At 42.3% G+C, this 25,840-nt stretch overlaps 1 protein-coding gene across 3 annotated transcripts in view; it reads right to left on the bottom strand.

Annotated features, from left to right (window-relative positions):
* Positions 1–25,840, bottom strand: part of HIVEP3 (HIVEP zinc finger 3) — a 469,065-nt gene that overhangs the window by 362,507 nt on the left and 80,718 nt on the right. For 2 of the 3 annotated variants that reach the window (XM_060625315.3, XM_060625317.3), the window contains exon 2: positions 10,278–10,389. The gene's annotated coding sequence lies outside the window, so the exon portion shown is untranslated. Of the gene's footprint in view, positions 1–10,277; positions 10,777–25,840 lie in introns of those variants that run through there. The other variant, XM_078452014.2, reaches the window with a different exon arrangement.

Here is a 25,840-nt window from a genome sequence, read left to right as displayed (position 1 = left end):
AATCCGCTAAAAATCCAGCAGTTCTCCCAAGTTACCAAGGAAGAAGAATTAACCCCCTAGCAGCTAATGAACTTCTGTAGACTTTTATTTCCAGTGCTGTGGGGAATGAAGTATGTAGGCAACTCTCCTGAAACAACAAAGAACACTAGATAGTATAGAAAAACATCTCTTTGGTGTTTGTTTGTTTGTTTGTTTTAATGTTTATTTATTTGGGCAGGGAGGGGCAGAGAGAGAGGGAGACAGAGAATCCGAAGCAGGCTCCAGGCTCTGGGCTGACAGCACAGAGCCCAACACGGGGCTCGAACTCACCAAACGTGAGATCATGACCCGAGCTGAAGTCGAATTCTTAGCCATCTGAGCCACCTAGACACCCTGAAAAACATCTCTTTGAACGACTAATGAGCTGGGAAGTTTGTAAGAAATATTCGGAAAGTGAAAACCAAGTACAAGTTGGAGCCCAGAATGGGAGCCAAGCCCTGAAGCCAGTATGAGGATATCTGCCCAACAAAGTAAACTTGAGGTTCATCTTTTGTGGCCTGAGGAGACAGGATAAGAATTTCCCATAACTGACAAATGACACTATTACATGTATCCTGGAAGTCCAATGAGTACCAAATATAAAAAATTAAAAGAAATATACACTTAGGTGCATCTTTGTGAAAATGTAAAACACCAAAGACAAAAAATAAATATTCAAAAGTAGTCAGAAAAAAAAAAGAAAGATTTTTCTCAAAGGAAAGACAAGACTGATAGTAGATTTCAAAGACAATGGTGGATTGTATGGAAACCAATTTGACAATAAATTTCATATATTAAAAAAAAAAAAAAGACAATGGTGGAGGGGCGGCTGGGTGGCTCAGTCGGTTAAGCGTCTGATTTCGGCTCAGGTCATGATCTCACATTTCGTGAGTTCGAGCCCCGCTTCGGGCTCTGTGCTGACAGCTCAGAGCCTGGAGCCTGCTTCAAATTCTGTGTCTCCCTCTCTCTCTGCCCCTCCCCCACTCATGCGCTCGCTCTCTCGCTCTCTCTCCCTCCTTCAAACATAAATAAAAATATTAAAAAAAATTCAAAGACAATGCTGGGAAACAGAAAACATGCAAATAATATCTTCATTGTATTGGAGAGAAAATAATTGTCAACCTAGAATCCTACCCTAGCTCTCAAAAACAAAGAAAAAGTTACTGTTTTTTCAGGCAAAGAAAAAAACAGAGAAGCCGTCACCAGCAGACCCTCACATAAGAAAATTCTAAAAAATGTAATTCAGACTCCTTCAGATAATACTAAACAAAACAAAATTGGTAAATCTCTGTTAATATCAGTCAGAATAGACTTTAAGACTAAAAGAATCACTAGAGACACAAATGCCACTCCATTATAAAAGATCCAATTCACCAGCAAGATAAAACAATTTTAAACTTGTAGGTACATATTAACAAAGGCCCAAAACATATAAAACAAAAAACTGGCAGAACCATAAGAAGAAACAGAGAAATCCACAATCATAGTTGGACATTATAAGGCACTTCTCTCAATGACTAATTGATCAAGCAGACAGTAATCAATAATGACAGAAAAGATTTAAACAACACAGTTAAGAAGTTCTATCTAATAGAGCTATACGAAAGATAATAGAGCTAACAATGATAGACCCCATGCAACACTGTGAAAATTGACCACATACTGAGCCTTACACAACGAACCTCAACAAATATAAATATAAAATGTTGAGTAACATTTACAAACAACATTTGCCAACCATGATACAATTAAGTTAGAAATCAACATCAAAAATGTAACAACAAGAAAAAAAATAGATGTCTGGACACTGAGAAACAGGGGCACACCTAACTTATGAGTCAGAGAATAAATAATAGTAGAAATCATAAAACACTTAGAACCAAATGATGCAAAAATACTACATATCAAAAAATGTGTGATGAAGTCATAATGAAAATATACAACCTATAATGTTCATAGAGGAAAAAAGTCAAACTCTCAAGAAGTTCAGAAAGAACAAGAGATCAAACCTAAATAACTTAGAATGGAGAAAATCATACAAATTAGTATAGAAATTAATGGACTAGAAAATAAAAGAGGATCACAAAATCAACAACTGTTCTTTAAACGATTAATAAGATTGACAAAATTCTGAAAAGGGTATTCAACAAAAGAATATAGAAGGCACAATAGTAATATAAATGAAAGGAGTTATATCACCACAGATGCCATACGGCTTAAAAAATTAAAAAGCATATTATAAATAACTTTATGGTAAAATATTTTGAAAACTCAGACAAAATGGATACATTGCTAAAAAAAAAAAAATCTAACTTACCAAAATCAATTCCAGAAAAAAAAAAAAACTAAAACCTGAATAGATCAATAACTACTGAAGAAACTGAATCTCCAGTGAAAAATCCCCAAAGAAGAAAGAATCCCAGCCCTAACTCTTTTTGAGAACAGATAAAGAGGAAGTATTCTACAGCTCACTTTACAAGTCTAGCAGAACTAGATGCAAAAGCCTGACAAGGATAATGTGAGAAATGAAAATTGCAGTCCAATACACTCATGAATGAATATAGATGCAAAACTTCTAAACAAAATATTCGTAAAACAAATCTAGCAACATATAACAAAATGAATCCATCATGACCGAGTCAGGTTTACTCTAGGAAAACAAGATTAATTTTACATTGGAAAGTAGTTGACCAGACATTAACAAATTAAAGGAAGAAAAACTTACATAAATCCTCTCAAAAATACAGGAAAGCTATTTTAGAAAGATCCATTTATGATTAAAAGTAACCCTTTGCAAACTACTGAAGAAAGGTAGTTCCTTATCCTGATAAAGAATATCAAATCCATAGAGAGGATCATTCTCAAGGGAAACTATTGAACATGAAAAGCAAAACTAAAACTTTTGGAAGGCAATACAGGAGACTATTTTATGACTTTGCCATAGGGAAAGATGTCATTAAAAAGATACGAAAAGCTCAATGATAAAATAAAGATTGATAAAATCTTATTACGTCAAAATTCAGAATTCCTGCCACTCTAAAAGTACTAAAAAAGACCAGGAAATATTCCAGAAATTAGGAGAGGATATTATCAACACTAAGAATATAGTTTCCAGCATACATAAATAATCTCTACAAATAAATAAGAAAAATACACACCACCCAATTTTAAAGTAAATGGACAAGACACTTGAAAAGGCACTCTTTCACACACACACAACCAAAAGTCAACAAGCATCTGAGGAGATGCTGAACCCCTCGAGTAATCAAATGTATACAAATTAAAACCAGATGAGATACTATTATATACCCGTAAGACTGGCAAAAATTTCTGACAATATCCAACAAAACATGAAGTGTTAGCAACGAGAAATAGAGCAAAAGGAACAACTACACACTGCAGCTGGGTATAGAAATTGGTTAAACACAGTGGAAACTAGTTATTTTTAATGAGGTGAAATTCACATAGCATAATGGAAATTAATTTCGAACTAGGCTAGTAGCACTGAAGGTGCCCACAGTCTATGACCAGTAATTCTACTCCTATGTATATTCCTTGAGTAAACCTATATACATGTTCACAAGGGGGCTTGAACAAGAGTATTCACAGCAGCATTATTTAAAACAGGAAAAAAAACTGGAAAAACCTTTAGTGTTTGTTAGTAACAGGATATATAAACCGCAATATACTCATTCAGTGGAATATTACACTTCAGCAAAGTGAACAAATTTCAGCTACACTCAGCAACATGAACAAATCCAGGAATGAAGCATTGAACAACCAGCTGCCATCGTCAGAAGGGATCCCAAACACAGTGTGGGAGCTGGGTCCCAAGACCCCCTGTTGTGACAGGTGGGATTCCCTTCAGGAAGGTGAAGGGAATTGAAGAGGTCTTGTGAGAGCACTTGGGGGAAGGGGGGTTTGTGGAGAGGTGGTCAGGTGATCAGCAATTTACCACCAACAGATATGGAAATATTTCAGTTGTTGCCCACCGATGCAGCCTTCTGGTCTGCATGGGCTGACTCTGTACTTAAGACCCAGGAATACAAATGGTATGATTCCGTTTACATAAAGTTCACGAACATACACAGCTAGAGATATTGTTTAGGGATGCAAAACATAAATAAAGAAAAGCATCGGGAAAAGAGGCAGAAATGTCCAGAAAATAGTTATCCCTGGAAAGGGGGGAGATGGGACAGGATGGTGAGAGTAACACTCTTCAAAGGTAAGAGTAACATTCTTTCTTGTTAGTTGACTGGTGAGTACCTTTGCACCTTTATATACGGTTTGTAAGTATTCTTTTGTATCTAGTGGCTATTTTATCAACATTATTTAAAAAGAAGTTCACAGAGAAACATTTAATAAGACACTCTTATAACGAATTGCTGTGGTTCCTGCCACATCTTTCTAGTTGCCTGGCAAAGATGATCTCCTCAGCTGCAATTGGTGTAGCTCTTAAACTCACTTAAAATTCTAAGAGCTTCCACCCAAATCACTCCAGAAACATCCTTGCAAGAATCTCTCCAGTAAGGTGCAGCAAGGCCTGACCTCCACAGTACATTTGTTCTGACTCTTTTATTTATTATAATTATAATCACAAGGCTGTTATTCCTTAATCTCCTGGAATCTCGAGGCTCTTGGGGGGCTCAGCCGGCTGAGCATCCAACTCCAGCTCAAGTCACCATCTCATGGCTCCTGAGTTTGAGCCCTGCATCAGGCTGGCTGCTGTCACTGCAGAGCCTGCTTCAGATCCTCTCTCTCCCTCCCTCCCTCTCTCCCTGTCTCTCTCTCTCTCTCTGTCTCTCTCTCTCTCCGCCCCTCCCCTGTTCATGCTCTCTCTCTCAAAAATAAATAAATATTTTTTAAAAATAAAATAAAATCTCCTGGAATCTTCTCAAATTCTGAAATCCTTAAAATGAGGGCACAGAGCAAATGACTACCTCCTGTTTCTCTTGCCTAGATTTCAATGGTAATGCTCTCGTTTTTAGTCCTTTACCATATGTGTCAGCCGTGTGACGCCCCAATTCTCTTCACTGAGATTTGCTGACAGCCAGGGGAAGTTTCTAAGAGTGTGGTGAGTATATATGGAGGGCCAGGGAGTGGAGGCAGCTTGAAAGGCTGCACACAAGTATGATTTTTTAGCAACTCCAGCCATGCCTGGCATTTGTAGCTTCAATATTCACTTTCTCAGTTATTTGTGAACAACCTCTCACGGCAACCTTCCTCCCCCTGAAGCACAAGTGTTAACTCCGCATTGCAAAGCAACAGGGCAAGAGCTGGTCTCTTAGCTAGAGAGGGAGCTTTGACAAAGCTCTTTCCGCCAGGAAAACAGAAACTCTGGAAGTGAGAAAAACTTTATTTCCTCGACTGCGCATTGAAAAGGCAAATAATTGGTGGCTGGTGAGTAACCATGGAAAGCTTTCCTCTCTGGACAGAGAGGTAGAATCAGGTTTCTACCTGATTCAGAAGGAAGTCAAGAGCCTATGCAAATACTTCTGCATCTCCAAATTTGGAGATCTGCCAGAAGTTTGAAATCTCTCTGTAGAAAACGTCAAGGGTCTGCCATATTGAATCTTGATGGAGGTTTTCAGAATTCTTCTATTAAAATTAAATCAGTCCATTCTCACCAGGCTCCTCTGATCTTAAGATAGCTTCAGCCTCTAACACCAAGCCTGGAAGTCCAATGGATGAGTGGACAAACTAACTTCGGTGACAGAGGCTCACAGAGCATGTCGTGTATTTATAATACTGCTGTTATTCTTCTGCATCACTTTCTATGATTTATCAGTCGTGCATACATTACTCGTTTTTTTTAAAAGTTGGTTCTGAACCCCAATTCCAGGACTCATGTGCATTCAGAGGGTTTCCAAGATTCCTGAGACAACCTTCCCTATGAGGCACTCTCAGCTCATCTCTACTGCACATCTATCTAGATGTAAAGCCCCACTCTTCTCCTTTTCTCACAAGAGTGCCAGCCACAGCTGGTATTTTTGTAACACTTAGTTATGAGGAGAGGAATCCTATCACTCGTGCACGCATGGTTTTCACCAACAAGCCGGATCTATGGCCCAAGCACATATTCCCAAGTGTGACCCTTCCGAAAGGGCAGCACTCTGGAGAGTGCAGTTCAGTCACCTCCAACCCTTACCTCCTCTGCCTTCTAAGCCCCCTGGGATTTGGGAGAATACCCTTTTCCCCACCTTATTGCAGCAGTAACCCTCTGCCTGTAGACATAGAACTTCTGGACAGTTCTGTGCATTTCTGACTATATTCAATGAATTGTTAGCAACAGGTTTTTTCTTCAGCAAGTTCAAAAATGTCTTGAAATGATTTGCCCAAATGATGAATTAATGTGCATCTAGAAATTGAACTCTTCTGTGACTTTAAATTAGTGTCTTCATGTTTTGACGTATGCATCAAATTCAAAAATACTCTTGGGGGTGCCTGGGTGGCTCAGTCAGTTAAGCGTCCGACTTCAGCTCAGGTCATGATCTCACAGTTCGTGGGTGCAAGCCTTACATTGGGCTTCTGTGCTGACAGCTCAGAGACTGGAGCCTGCTTTGGATTTTGTGTCTCCCTCTCCCTCTGCCCCTCCCCCACGTGTGTGTGTGTGTGTGTGTGTGTGTGTGTGTGTGCGCACGCGCTCTCCCTCGTTGACCTCTCCTGCTTCATCTTTTCTATCATCTAGTCTCCTCCAGTTCATTCCAGCACTAGAGTAGCCAACTGGAAGGCTCCACGTGTGTCTCTGGTCACGAGCAGGCAGGTTGGGGTTCCCGTGTTTCCCTTAGTATTTTCCGCAGCATCAAATGTTAGAATATAAGCATTATATGATACCAGCACAACCGTTCCCTGCTAAATTTTGGCCAAAGGTCCCAAAGTTCTCAATTTCAACAGGAGTGCTTTATAGTTCTGATATTTTGATCAACAAGCTCCTGGCTATCTGTAAACCTCAGGTGTTCTGTTATCCTCCATAAATGCACTTTTTCCTTTAAGCATCATGATAAAAAAAAATCGTTTGGGGAATACTTCAAATTCAGATGCATTCTTCAACTGGGCACAGAGCATGTCACTAAAACTGTTCTTGATGCATAAAGGTCACTGTGAACATCAGTTACTGGGCTACAAAACAGAGTTCTGAAGAACCTATCAAAATACAGAATATTGCACTGGATTGCTTACATTAAGCACTTTTATTAGATAGCCTTAAAATTCTACGCTTTTAATTCCTATACCTTTTAAATCTTATTTCAATTTTTTTTTAATTTTTTCTGTCTCTTGCATTACTAGTACTTCTAACCGGCACATGTCAAAAAGACCTTTAATTACCCATTTTCAGTACTGTATCAATCTCTTCCAATTTGTTAAGTGTTTTTGACAAATTAAAACCAAGCTCCTTAGGACTTTACCTGATTGAAGACTCCTGAAAGAAAGTATGAAATGTTCTGCAATCGTCAAAATACATGAACTGTACCTCATGGATTTATGACATCTCTCTCTCTTGGTTTACCACTAAGGTCCCAACTGGATAAGCAAAATTGTGAAAATGTGAGTTGCAGACGGTTGTGGTATCATCTTAATATTCACGAGCTACAGAGCACGTCTCATTTTTAGCCCATCTCAGTTTCTTCTCGAGATATTTCCGTGGGCTTGGTAAGGCTGTGATGATTATACCCACTTTACAGATGGAGAACAACACTGGTCAACACTTGGCCAAGTCTGGCCTGAAACACCAGTGCTTCCTGTTCATGTGGCCAGTGTTCCCCCCTACCCTACCTTCCCTGTGCATCTGTAGGTCTGTAAACATGCTCTGATCCCACCAGAGACAGAATGAACAACAGTATGTCAGGGCCTCCCTGGTGGGCAATGTGGAGCCGGAAAAGAACCTGAAAGACATCGGTAACTCACAGAGCAGGAAGTGGGAGACAAGGTAAAACTATCAAGTTGTGGCACAGCTTTCCATACATTACTTCCCATCAAATTGGGGCCTGGAACCTGCCAGGACTTCAGACTAAACGCATCTTCTTCTTGCCTGTACCTTTCACACACTAGCCGCCACAAAGGCTCACTTGGCAAGGACCCGGAGGCAGCACACCCTTCTCCACTCCGAGGAGAGTGGCTGCTGCTGAAACACAATGGGCGGAGACAATCCAGCAACAGTGCCAGCTGAACACATCTTGAGCGGCTGCCATGTGTACCCTTTAGTAGTTGGCTCTTAAAGCAGACCCACCAGGGTGCTGAGAGGAAAAAAAACAATTTTAGCCTGAAGAGGCCAGACTTTCCCATCAAATTAACAAGTCTACCCAGCAGCCCCAGGCTGCGGTGCTACGGGGTGTGATAAAGGAGCCCCATGTTGACAATTCTGTCTTCTGGGTGCCTTAACCAAACAACGTGGGGGAAGAACAGGGAGTTGAGTATCATACACCCCTTCCCCTCCTGCCCGAAGGTATCCCAGTGGGAGAGCTGTCCTGTGCTCCTGATTCTCTCCCCAAAGAATCCCACAACGTTTTAATGAAAGAATGCACAGGGTCTCTAGCCTCTGCAAGCCATCAGTTTTAAAGAGCACATGCCAAGCGGCTCAGCTGGCCTCCGAGGTTTTCTCAAGCCCCACGGTGCAGCCCAACCCCAGAACAAAACCGAAACCCCAGCGGCCCAAAGACTCTTCCCTTTCTGGGAGGCATGAAGAACAGCTGGGACCCAAAGCAAGTGAGCCTGGGTGGTCACCCTGGATTCAGGATCCTGTTCACCCCTCAGTTAGGAACCTAGGGGCCCTGCGGGGGTGATTCCAAGCTTCTACGTGGTTCAAGAGGGATGGAAGGACCACAGGAAAATTCAGACAAGCAATGACTAGCTGCAAGGAATATGGGAGGGTCTTCAAGTCCACACCCACCCAAAGCCAATTCCACCCTGTCCCCAGCAAACACGTGGTCTTCGCCCCTGTGTTTTTCACAGAAGGTGCTCCGATTGTTCCACGTTTTCCCACACTCTCCCTGCCCCCAGCATACACACAGTTACATAAAAACATCTTAAACGTGGGACCCAGCTCCTTCAGTCCGGGGGAGGCCCAGGAAATAATGGGGAGCTGCTCGGGCGCAGGGTCTGATCATTAGTTGGGGTTACATAATCACACAGACGAGGGCTGGAGAACGTTCGTGGAGATCAGTTCAGCGCACACCCCATTCTCAGCGCACCGCCCCCCCATCTCCCCACCCCCGAAGCCCAGAAAACAAGCCAGGTTTAACACAACCGAAGCGCACCGATGTGGCAGGGGAAGGGGGGGCGGGGCACCTGGCTCCTGCGGTGACAATGCCAAGGGCTGCCAGAAACAGACCCTCCTGCCTGCAATCATTGCCCCCAAAGTTCAAGGGCGGGCCGAAACACAGAAGTTGTCCTGACCTGCAACGGTAAACCGAAGCAGCCACGTTCAAGGAAATCAACACCCAGCCTCCCAGCTCCTCCACATCACTTGGGTCCCAGGCTACGCAGGTTCAGGCTGTCCGCCGCGCTCGGCAGTCCTCCGGCAGCCCGCGCAGTCTCAGCCGGGGCCCCTCAGTGTCACTAGGGTGTCCAGCGTTAAAAGACGGTAACATGTGGGGCACAACTTGGAGAGGGGCAAGAATCCCCAACAGAGCAGGACTTTGGTTACTGTTTGGTTTTGTTTGGAGGGGAGGCAGCTTGCTCTGCTCCAGAAACGGGGGGGGGGGGGGGGCGCTGTAAGGGGAGAGGGGGAAGCTCCCCCTCTGCCTTGGCCCCCAGCATCACCCCAACCTCCTTTTGGGCAGCGGAGACCGCTCAGGTGACCCCGAACCATCCCGGGGCGGCAGCCCGGGTGGCAGCAGGAAGCGCAGGTGCCGTGGCGGGCGGCGAGGCGATCGCCGGGGCGGGGAGTGGCGGGGCGGGGGGGGGGGGGGGGGGGGGGTTGCTCCCTGGGGAGCCGGTGGCTCGGGTGCAGGGCGGCGGCGGGCGAGCGCGGAGCGCGCGGCGCGCACAGGGTTACAGCCGCGGCCGCCGGGATTGACGCGCGGGGGTCACTTGAGGCTCGCGCCGCTCCCCCGGCACCAGGCCGAGCAGCCGCTCAGCCCGCCCGGGGCACCGCACGCCGCGCGGCCGCCCACCCGGACACCTTGCCCAAGAAAGGCAACGTCAAGATGGAATCGCAGCCCGCTATTTCATTTCTCCCGAGGCGGCCGCAGGCAAAAGCACAATAAATAAAATCATGCGCAAGGAATCCATCCGCCGAATAAAAATCCAGAGTCCCCTACCTTCGGCCTTGGGATGGCAAACTGGTCCTGTGTTCTCTGACCCACGGATCCAGCCCCTTCTTCATGAATTATTCCGGTCAGTCAGGATTTTGTGCATTTTTTTCATGAACACCTGTTTCAAGTAAGGGGTAAAGACCTTATTGAAAGAATTGTCCTTAAAAAATAACCTGTGCATACATATGTCCGTCCAGGCATGCGTGCGTGTTTGTATACACACATATGCACACGGAATGTACATGTACATCGAAGCACCAAACTAGGCAGCTGGATAATGGGAGAGTCGGCTGGTTGTGAGCATGCTCGCGCCGGGAACAGATCCACCCTCTGTTATTCCTCTGAATAAATATAAATCACGATCAGAAACCCAAACAGCGGCATCCCTCTTGAATTCCTGCTGCTGAAAAACACGGAATGAATTCAGCCCGCAGACACAGAATCTAATCAGCAGCTGTTTTCTGAATCCAGAGCCAACCCATGCCTCGCTTGTCTTTTCCACTATGAGTCCAGATCTTTTTTGAGCGAGGTTTTAACCTTTTAAAGGTACAGTACACCAATTACCACTTCCGAATAGCTCTTACTCCGAGAGCAGGAAGCCGGTCCCAGGCCTGAAGCCACAGGGCAGGCTTGCACAAAGTGATCATAATTTCGTTTATCTGTGGCTTTTTAACAAGATGGGGCGGGGGGGGGGGGGTGGGGGGGAGGGGGCTGCAAATGCAAGGTATAAAACTAGAGACACGTATTTATTGCAGTGATGGGCTTCCTCAGTGACTAATCAGCATGTTATGTAAACACTATGATCCTTCACTTCTGAACATACACATTCACCGGGTCAGACAATGCAAGGGACTCGGGTCAGCACGGGCGACACCCCTCACAAGCCCCTAACTGCTGTCAAAAGACCGGGAAGCCTGCCAAAGGGGCAGAAGGAAGTAGGGACTTCGGCCACTTCGGAGTTAACCACAGGGCCCTCCTTGCCCTATCCCTTGCCCTCCAGCCTCAGGTCCCAGGTCCTCAAAGTAAAGAAGTGTTCTAGCACTACTTCTAAAGGATCATGTAATCTAGGACCAGGTCTTATTCCAAGACATTTTCTTTTTCAACCAGAATCCAGAATCCAAACTGCCACCTGGGCCTTTAGAGTCTCTAAGATTCAGACTTAGGCCTTTCTTCAAGATTTTGTTAACAACACTTCCCCCCCCCCCCCCCCCCAGGGCTAGGTTGAGCCCAGAGGTAGAAAAATGCAGTGGGGGAGGGGGAGATAAACTCCATCCCAATTTTTTTTAAAAAAATTATTCATTAAGTACTTGAGCCACTTGGATAGTATTTATTCCAGTTTTGGTTTGGCTTTTAAAGAGGTAGCACCAAGAAGAACCCAAAACTCCTAACCTCACTCGTGTCTGAAAGGAAGGAAAATGCCCTTTGCAGTTTCTTTTTTATCCAGGGAGTCCTAGACCTTCCTAATGGCACTGGCTGCTTCTCCTCAGATTCCCACTCAGCTGTGGCAGCAGCAGCTTACCTGAAAAGCATCCCTGAAGTGCTTACAGACACTCCCTGGGCATGTCCCTCCAGCCCTACATCAGAGCCCACTCCTTCCCTTGGCAAACTACCAAAACCAATGCACTGTCCCCCTCCCACCTTGTGGCAGGCACAGCCTGTGCTGATCCCTCCCAGCCACACACACACACACACACACACACACACACACACACACACATACACTCTTCTCTCCCTGCTTCCAGGGCTCTTTGGCAGAAAATTATCATATTTCATGTGTCATCGCCCCAGCTAGCTGGGCATGTCACTGATTGGCTGGGCACTGGCAACCGGAAATGTCACCAGCCACACAGGTTGGAACTGGCTCTCCCGTAGCCACCAGCGACCTCAGCCCAAAAGGCAGTGTGACAAGGCTCAGACCTACCACAGGGAGCCCTGCACTCCTTTCCCTAGTCTGCCCCCTTACCCTCTCCCAGCTTCTCTTGTACCCAGCCCTGGGGGAAGGGACTGCCAGGAGATGTGGACGAGTGCAACCTCCAGTTGCAGGAGAGAGGGAGCCGCTGAAAACCCCATTCCTCCCAGCATGTTGGGGAAGAAATTAAAGATGTCTCCATTCGGTTCTAAAGATTTGGAGCTAGTGTTCCTGACAAAAACAGTCTCTCACATTTAAAAATATATATCTTTCAGCAAGGCTAGGTGAAAACAAGATTTTTTTTTTTTTTTATACTTTTGGGAGTTTATCTGCTGCTTTATTCCCCATCCAACATCACGTGCACCAAGGTGTCATAATTATAATACCCCAAGGCTGCCAGGGAACCTGGAAGGAGGCTCAGCCCATTCTCTTCCCTTAAACAGAACAGCCCTTACCCTCCAGAAAACTCACCGGAGAAGGAAGCTTTTTCCCTGGGCTTTGCAATGCCTCATGATGTCACACAAGTGTTTGAGAGTTAAATGGTCTTTGTAGTGACCAACCTGGGTCACTGTGGCTGTAATTTAAGCTTAGTCTCTCTTGCCCTATCTTCAGCAGGCTTAATGTGACTCGCCATTTGCCTACCTCACTCTGTTCTCCTGACTAAATTAAACCCTATCTCTCTGGACCTTTTTGTGAAAGTTGATTCTCAAACCTTTCATTATGCTGCTTTATTCTTTAGATTTTAGAGAAAAGCCTCCCAGAGCTAGAAGAGGCTGCAAGGTTATTTGGTCCAGAACCCAGATGATGCTTCATTACCCTGTATTTCCACTCTGGGGCTTTTGATCTCTGGGATGGTAAATTGGGCATATACATTTACTCCCACTCCTCAAAAAAAACATATATAGATATAGATACAGCTATATAGAGATAGAGATAATGACCAAAACATGAGTGGCAGTGTTGGGGATCAGAGAAAGATGCTGTCAATAAAGACAACATTTTGTAGAAAATAAGGAAGATGTAAAGTAGGTGGATTGTGGGTGAGGAAAAGCTGATTAGTGCTGATAAGCTCACAGTTCTGCACAGACTTCTTAAGAAGAAAGTGCATAGGTTTCCAGAGAAGGGTCTTGGAAAATCCCAAGCTCAGCAGATCAGAGTGTGAACGAGAGAGTCCTGGGCATCAGTTCAGAAGCAAATTAAAGAACATCAGGAACTAAGATGGTTCTCTCCACACAGAACGGCAGCTACTCCAAAACATCTTGGGAAAGTGGAAGTTTGTCCCTAATATGGGTAGAAGTAGAGGCTGAATTGGTGCAGGACCCCAGCTTGTTATGGGATGAGGAGAAGAAGGAGGAGGAGGAGAAGAAGGAGGAGGAGGAGAAGGTTATTTGAAATAAACATATTAGACACAATATATAAGAGAGATCCAGAATATTCAAAATTAGTCTAATAAATAGGAGTTCCAGAAAGAGGCAACATCGTTAATGAAGGGGAAAGCAATAATTAAGGAAGAAATTGAAGATCATTTCCTTGAGCTGAAGAAAGACTTTAGGCCTTAGATCATATAAGTCTAAGTGCCAGGCAGCAGAATACTGCTGAGGATGTGGGCTGATCCTCCAAAAACAGGGAGAAGTAACTACAAACTTCCCGATAGGAGAGAAAACTCAGGCTGCTTAAAAGAAAAGAAAATCATTGGAGCACCCGGGTGGCTCAGTTAGTAAAGCCTCTGACTTCTGCTCAGGTCATGATCTCGTGGTTCGTGGGTTCAAGCCCCGGGTTCGTGGGTTCGAGCCCCACATCGGGCTCTGTGCTGATGCTCAGAGCCTGGAGCCTGCTTCAGGTTCTGTGTCTCCCTCTCTGCCCCTCCCCTGCTCATGCTCTCTCTCTCTCTCTCTCAAAAATAAAATAAAAACATTAAAAATTTAAAAACATAAAAGAAAATCAGATTGACATATTTCTCATCTTCAGTGCACTGATAAAAGACAGTGGCACGATTTTTATAGAATTCTAAGAGAATGTTATTGTAACTCAAGAATTCTACCAGCTGCCAAACTATAATTTCTCTTATATGTGATGACAAAAGAAAGGCATGTTCCAAGACACAGAAATTATATCACCCCAATACCCTTTATTAAATTTTTAAAAAATTACTTGAAGATCTATTCTGGCCAAGAAAAAAAAAAAAGCCAGAATAATGAACTCAAGAAAGGAGAAGATATGTTATATAGGCAAGTATAATGAGAACTAAAGCAGTAAAAGGTATGGTAAAGTATAAAAATAATTGATCGTGTGGTCGTAAAGTTTAATTGTTATAAGTTTTGAAATATTAGGCAGACAGAGAGGGAGAGAAAGAGATATGGAATTAAACTTCCATGATTTCAACAACAACAACAACAAAAATGGAAAATCTCAATGGAGATAAGTAAAATCACCAGAATAAAAAATAGGATGAGAGGATCATTATGGAAGACAGACAATTACAATTCCATCTATCTTCTCTCTTCCCACAACCACATTAAAATGATAATAAGGAAGTTTTTAGGTTGAGATACACAATGACAAACAAAAACAGCAGAAGAGCCATTAGCAAGAATATTGAAAAAAAAAAAGAATGGGGGGACTGAATTGATCAACTATAAATATGTACCCTAATACTACAGTAAATAAAACGGTCTGCAGCACAGTTGCAGAAACAAAATGGGTTGATGGAAATGAATGAAGTCAAGTAACAGATTCAAGTGTGGTGTTTGCTGAAAACTGAATTTTAAATCCATAGGGCAAGGAATGTATTATTCAGTAAATTGTGTCAGACTTTGACTATTTTTTAAAAAATTATCACTTCTACATCATACCTTATACAAAATATATTCTGTCCACACAAAAACACTACAAGAAAACTAGATGCTCTGATTGATCAATAAATCAGAGAATGTTATAAAGGTTTTTTTTTTCCCTAATAGTGGAAAGAAAATAATGTGGTCATCCACCGTATGCTTAAATACCATTGTGATAGGCTCAATAACAGCCCCAAATATACCCACCTTCTAATCTCTAGAACTATGAATAGTACCTTACATGGCAAAAAGTGTGATTTATTTAAGGGTCATGAGATGGGGAGATTATAGTGAATTATCTGTGAGGGCCCTACATGTGATCAACATATCCTTATAAGGGAGAGGCAGAGCGCAGAGAGGCGAAGGCGATGTGACCACAAAGGCTGAGACTGTAGTGATGTGGCCACAAGCAAGGAAACAGAGAAGCCACCATAAGCTTGGAAGAGGCAAGGAACAGATTCTGCCCCTAGAGGCTATGGAAGGAGCACAGCCCTGATGACCCCTTGATCTCAGCCCAGTGAAACTGCTTTCAGATTTCTGGCCTCCAGAACCCAAAACAAATAAATACATTGTTTTAAGCCACCAAGTTTTTGGTCATCTGTTACACAGGAAACCAATACAAGCACCATTACGAGAGACGGGGTACTTCCTATGGCTTATAATAATGATTATCACCTGCAACAACACTTCTTCTGCCTCTAAGTGCCTGCTAAATTATATACATCTCTAATTTCATTTAATTTGCATGCAAGTAGGCAGTAGAGGGTTGTAGTTACTATGACTCTACCGCTTAGTAGCCTGTATGCCTAGGCAAGTTATATAACCTTCTAATGTTGCTTTGTCTTATCTGGAAAGTAGAGGTAAAAATGGGACCTACCTGATGGGATTGTTGAGAATAAAGTAAGACCATCTATGTAAAGTGCTTAGAACAGTGCCTGGCAATAAGGGCTCCATAAACGAGAAAGACCTTCCCTATGCTGGGCCCCAGTCTGTCTCCAGAGCATCCTCTCACTGATTCCAGTTCCTCCCTTTGGAAACATACTAACTACGTAACTGTCATTCAGAATCTGAAAACAATGCCATCAAAAGTCTTAGCTTCGGGGTGCCTGGGTGGCTCAGTCGGTTAAGCGTCCGACTTCGGCTCAGGTCACGATCTCGCGGTATGTGAGTTCGAGCCCCGCGTCGGGCTCTGTGCTGACTGCTCAGAGCCTGGAGTCTGTTTCAGATTCTGTGTCTCCCTCTCTCTCTGACCCTCCCCTGTTCGTGCTCTGTCTCTCTCTGCCTCAAAAATAAATAAACGTTAAAAAAAAAATTTTTTTTTAAAGTCTTAGCTTCTCCAAACTAAAAGCAATCAATGCCTTCAATAATTGCTCTTGCAAATTCATCCAGAGTCCCCTCCTCATCATCTTGATCATCAACCCTGAACATATTTTTGCACATCTCAGGGCTTGATTCCACGCTCATCGCCATCGATGTCCTGTAACAGGAGTTGGCGAATTATAGCCCTTGGTAAGGCTATTTTTTTCTAGTCCATGAGCTAAAAATGATTTTTACATGTTTAATGGATTATATTAAAAAACAACAATAGGAAAAAATTTGCAACACCAACCATACATGGTCTGCAAAAACCAAAATATTTACTATTTGGCTCTTTTCAGAAAATATTTCCCAACTCCAGTTTCTAGAAGATACTATTCTTCTATCAACATGATGTAGTATTGCCCAAGACTTTTTTTTTTTTTTGCAAACAAATTGCACTATTGTATCATACTGACTTAATTGTAAGTCTTCTAATTGTTCAATCAGTATTCATTCTCCTCTCCATACCTAGCAGTAAAATTTTTAGCTAGGAACATGACTACCAGTTAAAGACTACATTTCCCAGCCTGGGGTGTCTGGGTGGCTCAGTCAATTAAGCCTCCGACTTCAGCTCAGGTCATGATCTTGTGGTCCATGAGTTCAAGACCCGTGTGGGGCTATGTGCTGACAGCTCGGAGCCTGGAGCCTGCTTCGGATTCTGCGTCTCCTCTCTCTCTGCCCCTCCCCCACTCACGTTCTCTCTCTGTCTCCGAAAAATGAATACACCTTAAAAAAAATTTTTTTTTTTAATTTTTAAAAAAAGACTACATTTCCCAGCCTACCTTGTAGGAAGGTGTGGCTAGGAGACTGGTTTCTAGCCAGTGGGATAAAAGCAGATGTGAATTGTAGAATCTACTAGTCCTGCTCTTAAAGGAAAAGATCATGCCCTCCCTTCCCTCTTTTCCTTTCCCGGTGACTGGAATGTGAACCTGATAGCCTTGTGTATGAAGTCTGGCCGAGCACCAAGATAGAAGGATCCTGGGTTTCTACTGCTGTTGTTTCACCCTGTACTGCTTATTCTCAGTTGGTGAGAGAGAAATAAAGTTTTCATTTATTTACACCATTGTTCTTTTAGGTCGATGACAGCAACTGAATCTGTGTCATAACCAATACAACTATCAATTTCACCTCCCAAGTATCTTTTACATTTGTGGCCGCTGAGCCACACATCTCTCCCATTCTGCTTTCATGCAGTTAATTTTCTGGACCCCATCGCAAGACCTTACATTTAGCCCCATTATATTTCAGAGTGTGAGAATCAGTGCATCCTTTTATCCTGATGCCTGGGACCCAGTTCTGTCATCCAAAGTAGCTTCCATCCTTTCTCATTTCACGCCACTCTGAAAGGCACTTTAGCTGTCGCACCCGAAAATCAGTGCTCTTCAGTACTGGACTGAGATTAACGATAATATAATGGAAAGGACAGTGACCTCAGTTTATGGGGGAAGAAATAACATATTAAGCTAAGGTCAAATGAAGGAGAAGGAGGTGACTGAGGGTGGAGACGAGAGTTATGAAGAGCTTACTATGTTCCAGGCACTCTGCTGAGAATTTCTCTGTTGTTATGTCAGTTATTAAATACTTCACTCATTCACTTACTCGGTCATGGTTTTTTCTTTTTTTTTTTATTTTTTTAATGTTTATTTTTGAGAGAGAGAGAAGACAGAGTGTAAGCAGGGAAGGGGCAGAGAGAGAGAGGGAGACACAGAATCTGAAGCAGGCTCCAGGCTCTGAGCTGTTAGCACAGAGCCCGATGTGGGGCTCAAACTCAGTAACTGTGAGATCCTGACCTGAGCCAAAGTCAGACACTTAACCAACTGAGCCACCCAGGTGACCCACTCATTCATTTTTTAAAGTGATAATATTAGTTTTTTGAAGCAGTCACCAGGAACACCTCCTGCTGGGGCAGAAAACTATAGCCCATGCAAATCCCTCTTTGCCTAAGTCCATGTACAAACCCACCCTCTCTTTGGATACCTGAAAAGTATGCTGTCAGCATCCTTGCCAGGCTCACAGTCAAAGATAAAAATATTCTAGGCACCTAACTCAAGAATTGTCCAATGTAGGACACTGGACAGTATTTTCAGAAACCTCTACAGTGGGTCATCTTGAGACAGATCAGAAGTAAGTTCATGTTGGCCCTCTGCAGAGCTGCATGGCAGAAGGACCTGGTAGGCAGGTTCTGAGTAGTGTCAGACCATCTGGGTTCAAAGTCTGTGGACCTTGAGTTAATTGCTTACTCCTTTCCTGCCTTGGTTTCCTTTTTGATAAACTAGGGCTATATTATGCTTACCACAACCCTCTAAGCCAGACTTTCCCCTACTTTGCAGATGATGAATATGAGGCTTATGTTCTTTGTCTGAGGTCAGATGCAGCAATCATCAGATGAGGATTAAACCCTAGGTTCATTCGATTCCCACGTCATGGCATGCTCTTTCCTCTTCCAAAGATAAAGAGGGAAGATATCATGATAAAGGCAGAAAATATGTTACCAAATCATTCCAAAAAGGATAGCCTGCCCACCAGAGGTAAGGTCAGATGATTCTTAATGTGACACTCAAGATGACAGCCAAATGAAGTTAATTGTGGTTTTCTTCTAAATTCCTTGGAGCAGCTTTCACTGGTTAAAGTAGAACAGGCTGGATGGCTCAAGGCCTTCTTTTTACATCATTCAGTTTGTTTGGGGGCCGCGGCGGGGTGGTTTCCAATGCAGAAAAAAGTAAACAGCGAAGGCCATGATGGATCCCCCTTCTTGCATCTGCTTACCTAAAAGTAAATAATTTGGGATCTAAAGTCATGCAGGCACGTACACACGTACGTGTGCACACAAGCACACATGCACACGACAAAACCTTATAGCACTGGTTCTTAACCACTCTACCTGCTGCAACCTCAGGTGTGAGGACGCCCATCAGGGACCCCCAAATCCATGGGAGACACGGAATGTCACCAGGAGGCACACAGACTCTCCAGCAGGAGTGTTTTTACAAACACAGAGATTGGAAAAATCTCTGACCCTGTTTAGAATCAGTGCCCTAAATGGAACAGTCATAAATTTATGAATAAAAGAAAGAAGTAATATGAAGATAAATTAAGAAAATATGTGAGTGAAAGTCCCTGGAAACCTGAGGATCCTGTTTGAGATTGCATATCAAAATTCCTGGGGAGTTTTGGAAAAATTTAGGTACTCCCAAGCTTCAGTAGGAGGGCCACAATTCCAAAGAGGGACCTAAAAAAACCATAGTAGCAGGATTGGAAATTTCAGTCAGACTGGAAAAGAGGTCTGATTAGCAAAGATCATGAACAAACACCATAAATTATATGTAATTCATTATATTCACCTAATATCAAAAACTCACATGCCTTCAGGGGTCATACAACAACGTAAGAGTATAAAACAGCATAGTATAAGACAAAGAGTGCTATAGAGGTCATGCTTCCCTGCAAATCTAATTTCTTTTTTTTTTTAATTTTTTTTTCATGTTTATTTCTTTTTAATTTTTTAAAATATTTATTTATTTTTGAGAGAGAGAGAGCATGAGCGGGGGAGGGGCAGAGAGAGCGGGAGACACAGAATCTGAATCAGGCTCCAGGCTCCGAGCTGTCAGCACAGAGCCCAACGTGGGGCTCGAACTCACAAACCGTGAGATCATGACCTGAGCCAAAGTCAGACGTTTAACCGACTGAACCACCCAAGCGCCCCTCGTGTTCATTTTTGAGAGAGACAGAGTGGGAGAAGGGCAGGGACAAGGAAAGACGGAGACACAGAATCCGAAGCAGGCTCCAGGCTCTGAACTGTCAGCACAGAGCCCAACGCAGGACTTGAACCCAGGAACCATGAGATCATGACCTGAGCTGAAGTCAGACGCTTAACCAACTGGGCCACCCAGGTAACCCCCCTGCAAATCTAATTTCTAAGCAGACAGACAGACAGACAAACACACAAATAAATAAATAAAAGCTGTGTTGGCTAGACAGAGTTCGAATCAGAAGATGAACTGCTAATTTGCACCCCCTGGCCCCAATGATGACAGTCAGTAAAAGAAGAGAAGAGGACAAATATTCACCCCTCTCTTAGAGAAAGAAAATTGGCTTTTTTTAAAGAAAGGGATTTTAAAGTCATCATCACTTCCAAGACCTAGTTGAGACAGGATAAAAAGCCAAAGTAAGATCTAGAAAGAGTTGAAAGAGTGCCTGGAAGAACAGGATGTCTTCAGACAAGCTGAGGTCCCAAGAATGCAGGGAATCACAGGGGCCAGAGGTAGTGTGCAAGATTCTCTCCTAAACAAGTCTCATTCACCATCTAAAGGTGTCCATTCAGAGGGGAAGGAAGGGAGCCAAGGGATGGACATCTTGTCATTTGTGTTCTTTTCTTTGAATAAATGTCACTTTTTGAGGCAAAAAGTAAAAAAATAAAATAAAAAATAAAGTTGTTATTCCCTTATAGTACAATAGAGCCTTTCTTTCTTTCCTTGGGGCTATTTCATCAAAAGATCTCCCAATTTTTGTTTTCTTTTAATTTTGAAATAATGTTAGACTTACAGAAGAGTTGAAAAGATGATACAAAGAAGTCCCACATACCTTTCACCCAGCTTTCCCTGGGGTTGATTAACATTTTGCATAACCACAGTACAACTGTCAAAACCAAGAAACTGATATTGGTACAATGCTATTAACTACAAGTTTTCCTCTAATTTTGTCAGTTTTTCCACTAATGTTCTTCTGTTCCACGTTTCAATCCGGGATTCCACACTGCATTTCGTTGTCATTTCTCCAGGGTCTCCTCTGATCTGTGACTATTCCTCGGTCTTTCCTCGTCTTTCATGCCCTTGACACATTTGCAGAGCACTGGTCATGTATTTTGTAGACTGTCCCACAATTTGGGTGTGTCTGATGTTTTCTCATGATTAGACTGGAGTTACAGGTTTTCGGCAAGAATACCATAGAAGTGATGTGCCTTTCTCGGTACATCAAATCAGGGAAGGGGTCATAATGTCAACATGTCTGGTGATGTTAACCTTGATCCCTTGGTTAAGGTAGCGTCTTACAGGTTTCTCCACTATAAAGTTACTATTTTTTCCCTTTATAGTTGACAAATATTGGGGGAAGGTACTTTGAATCAAGCGTTCACTTACTAATTTTAGGATTCATCATGGGAACTGTGAGCAACTATGGCTGTGGCGTTCCGAAGGTGATTTTCTACGTCCCTCACTCCTCTATATTTATTAATTGGAATTCTTCTATAAAGAGAGTTTTCCTTTCTCCCCATTAAACAACCAGATGATTCTACTTTTGTTTTTATCAATATGAACTAATGGATGTTTATTTTATTTTTTGAGTTATAACGATTTATTTATTTATTGCTAACATCCTTCCAGCGTTGATCACTGAGAGCTCTTTCGTGACAGCTCTTGTATTTCACACAATCCTGTTCTTTTGTTGTTGTTGTTGTTGATTAGTACTTCCTCACTTTGTGGCACCACATGATGCTCCAGGATCATGTATTTCCCCTGCTCAGTCTTAAAGCCTACTTTTCCAAGGAGTCCTCGTTCCCATAACTGGCGTTTAGAAACTGAGATCTGGGCACCGAGTGTGCAGTTTCCTGGCCATCTCAGTGGTGGGTCAGTCCGACTAGAGGTTTATTAATTTCATTGATCTTTTCAGAGAACCAGCGTTTGCTTCAACTGATACTTCTGAATTCCTTTTTCTGTTTCCAATTCATTGATTTTTGCCCTTTATTATTTCCTTCCTTCTGTTTGGTTTAGTTTTAATTTGCTCTTATTTCTCTAGTTCTTTTTAAAAGACAGATGCTTCTATTAGTGGTTACAGACGTTTCTCCGTTTCTAATTTTTTTTTCATGTTTATTTATTTTTGAGAGAGACAGGGCATGAGTGGGGAAGGGCAGAGAGAGAGGGAGACACAAAATCCGAAGCAGGCAGGCTCCAGGCTCTGAGCTGTCGCACAGAGCCCAACGCGGGGCTCAAACTCACAAACTGTGAGATCATGACCTGAGCTGAAGTCGGACACTTAACCGACTGAGCCACCCAGGCACCCCTCTTCTTTTCTAATATAAATCATTTAACACTATAATTTTCCCCCTAAGCATTGCTTTGGCTGAATCTCACAAATTTGACATGTTGCATTTCCTTTTCACTCAGTTTTTTAAAAATATTTTCAAATTCTTCCCCTTTGACACATAGGTTATTTAGATGTATATTGTTTATTTTCCTTATATTTTAGAGTTTTCTGGGTATATTTCTGTTACTGATTTCTGGTTTAATTCCATTACGGCTCATAGACATACCTTCCATAATTTTTATTCTTTTAAAGTTGTTAAGATTTGGGGCACCTGGTTGGCTCAGTCAGTTAACCAGCTGACTTCAGCTCAGGGCATGATCTCGCGGTCCGTGAGTTTGAGCCCCATGCCGGGCTGTGTGCTGACAGCTCAGAGCCTGGAGCCTGTTTCAGATTGTGTGTTTCCATCTCTCTCTGCCCCTCCCCTGCTCACACACTCTCTCTCTCTCAATAAATAAATAAATAAATAAATAAATAAATAATTTAAAGTTGTTAAGATTTGTTTTACGGCCTAAAATATAGTATCTTGTGGTGAATGTTCCACATGCACTTCAGAAGGATGTGTTACGAAGAGGAGTGTTCTATAAATGTCAATTAGGTCAAGTTGGTTGATAACATTGTTCAGGTCATTATACTCTTAACCTTCTTCTAACTTCTATCATTTACAGAGAAAACATTGTCTATTTCATTTTTCAACTCCATCAGCTTTTGAATTATGTATTTCAGAACTTTGTTGTTAAGTATACACCTACGCAGGATTGTTACATCTTCCTGGAGAAGTGTGCCTTTTATAATTATTTAATCATTCTTTATCCCTGAGAACAGTCTTTGCTTTAAAGTCTATTTTATCTGGTATTAATATAATGACTCCAGCTTTATTTTGGTTAGTGTTTGCATAGTATATCTTTTTCTATCCTCTTACTTTTAACCCATCTGTCTTTATTTTTAAAGTGGATTTTAGTATAGTTTGGTCTTTTTTTTTTTTTATCCAATCTGCCAGTCTCTCTCTTTTAACTGTTGTGTTTACAACATTCACATTTAATGTGATTATTGAGATGACTGAATTAAAACCCACTACCTCGCTGGCTGTTTTTTTATTTGTTCCATCTTGTCTTTCTTTTTTAAATTTATTTTTGTATCTTTTTTGTTAGTCTGGTTTGGGAATAAACGGAGGAAGGAAGTGGTCTCTGTTGTTCTGATTAAGCCTCAGTCTTGGACTACATCATTAAGTCTCGGAGGTATAGCCTTCTCAGTGATCCTACCCCTCTTCTGGGTTACTTCTACATCTAGTATGTGTACCTGCATTTTCCCCAGGAGTTAAGAGTTTTTTCCTGTTCCCTTTCTCCACATATAGTAGGATTTCACCAGAAACCTAAGGATGATAGTGCTCATCCTTACACACATACCACACAAATGAAGGCTTTTGTTCATAGCAAAGAAGGGTCCTAGTGGAGTTTTTTGCCCCTCCCACAGCTACTTCTGTTCCTCTCCTCCAGCAATGTACCACAAGGGAGGCTTTCTGCAGCCTCTCCCAACCATTTATGTGAGCTCATGGTGGGTTCACACAGAAATGCCTTTATTTGTGGGGCCCCTAGCTTCACCCCCTTTTACTAGTGTGCACTCAGCCAGACTCCACATATTCATCAATCACTCTGGCTGAATTCTTGCAGGTGTCTGGCTGCCTTCTCCCCAGGTAAGTAAGGGCTTGTGTCTCATTTCTTCATGCAGAACTGCCTCTTCCTAAATTCTGAGCCTGCTGGTTTCCCAGCAACCTCAATACTCCAGTGGGCTCAAGAAAAATGAATTCACTGTTTGTCAAGATTTCTTTTGCTGTAAGTTTGGGAGTAATTCTCTTTTAAGCTCTCTACCTCTGTCAGTAGAAGCCAGGACTTGACTTCTTTTAATGTACTACTTATGCATCTTTTGCAACAGCAATCAGGAGAAGGTAGGGCAGGTGGCCGTAATAATCATTGTCTTCTTGGAAACTTCCCTAAGGGGCTTTAGCAATGATAGATGTCCTGGAAATACCTCCATCTGTTGTTTTCTGAGAGATGTAAGGTATTAGGAAAAGCCCCATAGGAATTAAGTAAAATATAAATGATGTACCGATTTTTCCTAAAGTGGAAGGTAGACCCTATATAAACTGGGTACCAGTCAGCAGTAATCCAGGACAATTGTCTGGCTGAAAGCACCTACCAGTCTGCAAATGCATGGCACAGAATATAACACTACATAGCAAACATCATGGTTAGCTAAGAATAAATTAACTCTAGAGAATTTCTAGCCCATTTAAGAACATTTCGGAATTTTCATACATGGCACCATTTACTGAGAAATATGATAGGTGACTGATTACACAAAATTAGACCAATGACAAAAATATCAAAAAAATCATATTTATGCTTTATTATTTATGATATTTTTCCCAAAGGTAAGTCTTGCGTTAAGCATTAACTACTCCATGTATTATTATTATTATTATTATTATTATTATTACTATTAACAGTAATGGCAATGGAACAATACCATTTAGTGATCACTTACTACAAGGCCAGAGACAATACAAATGTTTTCTCATTTCATCACACAAAAACTCAGTGAGAAAACTGAAACTCTGAGGGATTATGAAACTTGTCCAATGCACAGAGCTAGTATGTGCTAGAACCAGAATTCAATCGCAGGTCAGATTCCTAAGATCTTGTTTTTAACTTCTGAGCTAGACTGTCCCAAAATAATGTTAGTTAAGATTTCGTGTGGCCCATTGAGTATTTCCCTCTGTCACTTACAACGCTGGAAGAAGTCCACCCTTGCATAAGAACACAAAAGCACCAGAAATGCCTTATTGGCAAAGACCAGTTGTCTGACCAGAAGGACATTTGGTTTCAGAATGTAACAAGGGACCATTTGTTGGGAGAGCATGACAACTGACCTTTATGCGGTTGGTATGAAAAAAGGGTATAAATGTCCTCCATATTTTCTGAATTTCTCTCTCTCTCTCTCTGTATACATGTGTGTATACCAAATATTCTTTTCTTTCTTATAACACTACATTATGCTGCTGCATCCAGTAATATATTTGTAGTCTGTTTGCAATTATATTTATATATGTTATATAATATATACACAAACACAACTAATTTTTTATAATTTTTTAATGTCTATTTATTTTTGAGAGAGAGTGAGAGACAGAGCACAAGTGGGGGAGCGGCAGGGGGACAGGGAGACATAGAATCCAAAGCAGGTTCCAGGCTCTGAGCTGTCAGCACAGAGCCCTAACCAGAGCTTGAACCCACGAACCACAAGATCATGACCTGAGCTGAAGTCAATCACTTAACAGACTGAGCCACCCAGGCGCCCCTCAACTCACTCTAAAGAATAAGGAGCTCAAATAC

Source organism: Panthera onca, chromosome C1 (assembly GCF_046562875.1).
Source record: "Panthera onca isolate mPanOnc1 chromosome C1, mPanOnc1 haplotype 2, whole genome shotgun sequence".
In the NCBI taxonomy this organism is placed as follows: Eukaryota; Metazoa; Chordata; class Mammalia; order Carnivora; family Felidae; genus Panthera; species Panthera onca.
The sequence above is the reverse complement of the archived record's forward strand: the minus strand, read 5'-3'. Positions and strand labels throughout refer to the sequence as shown.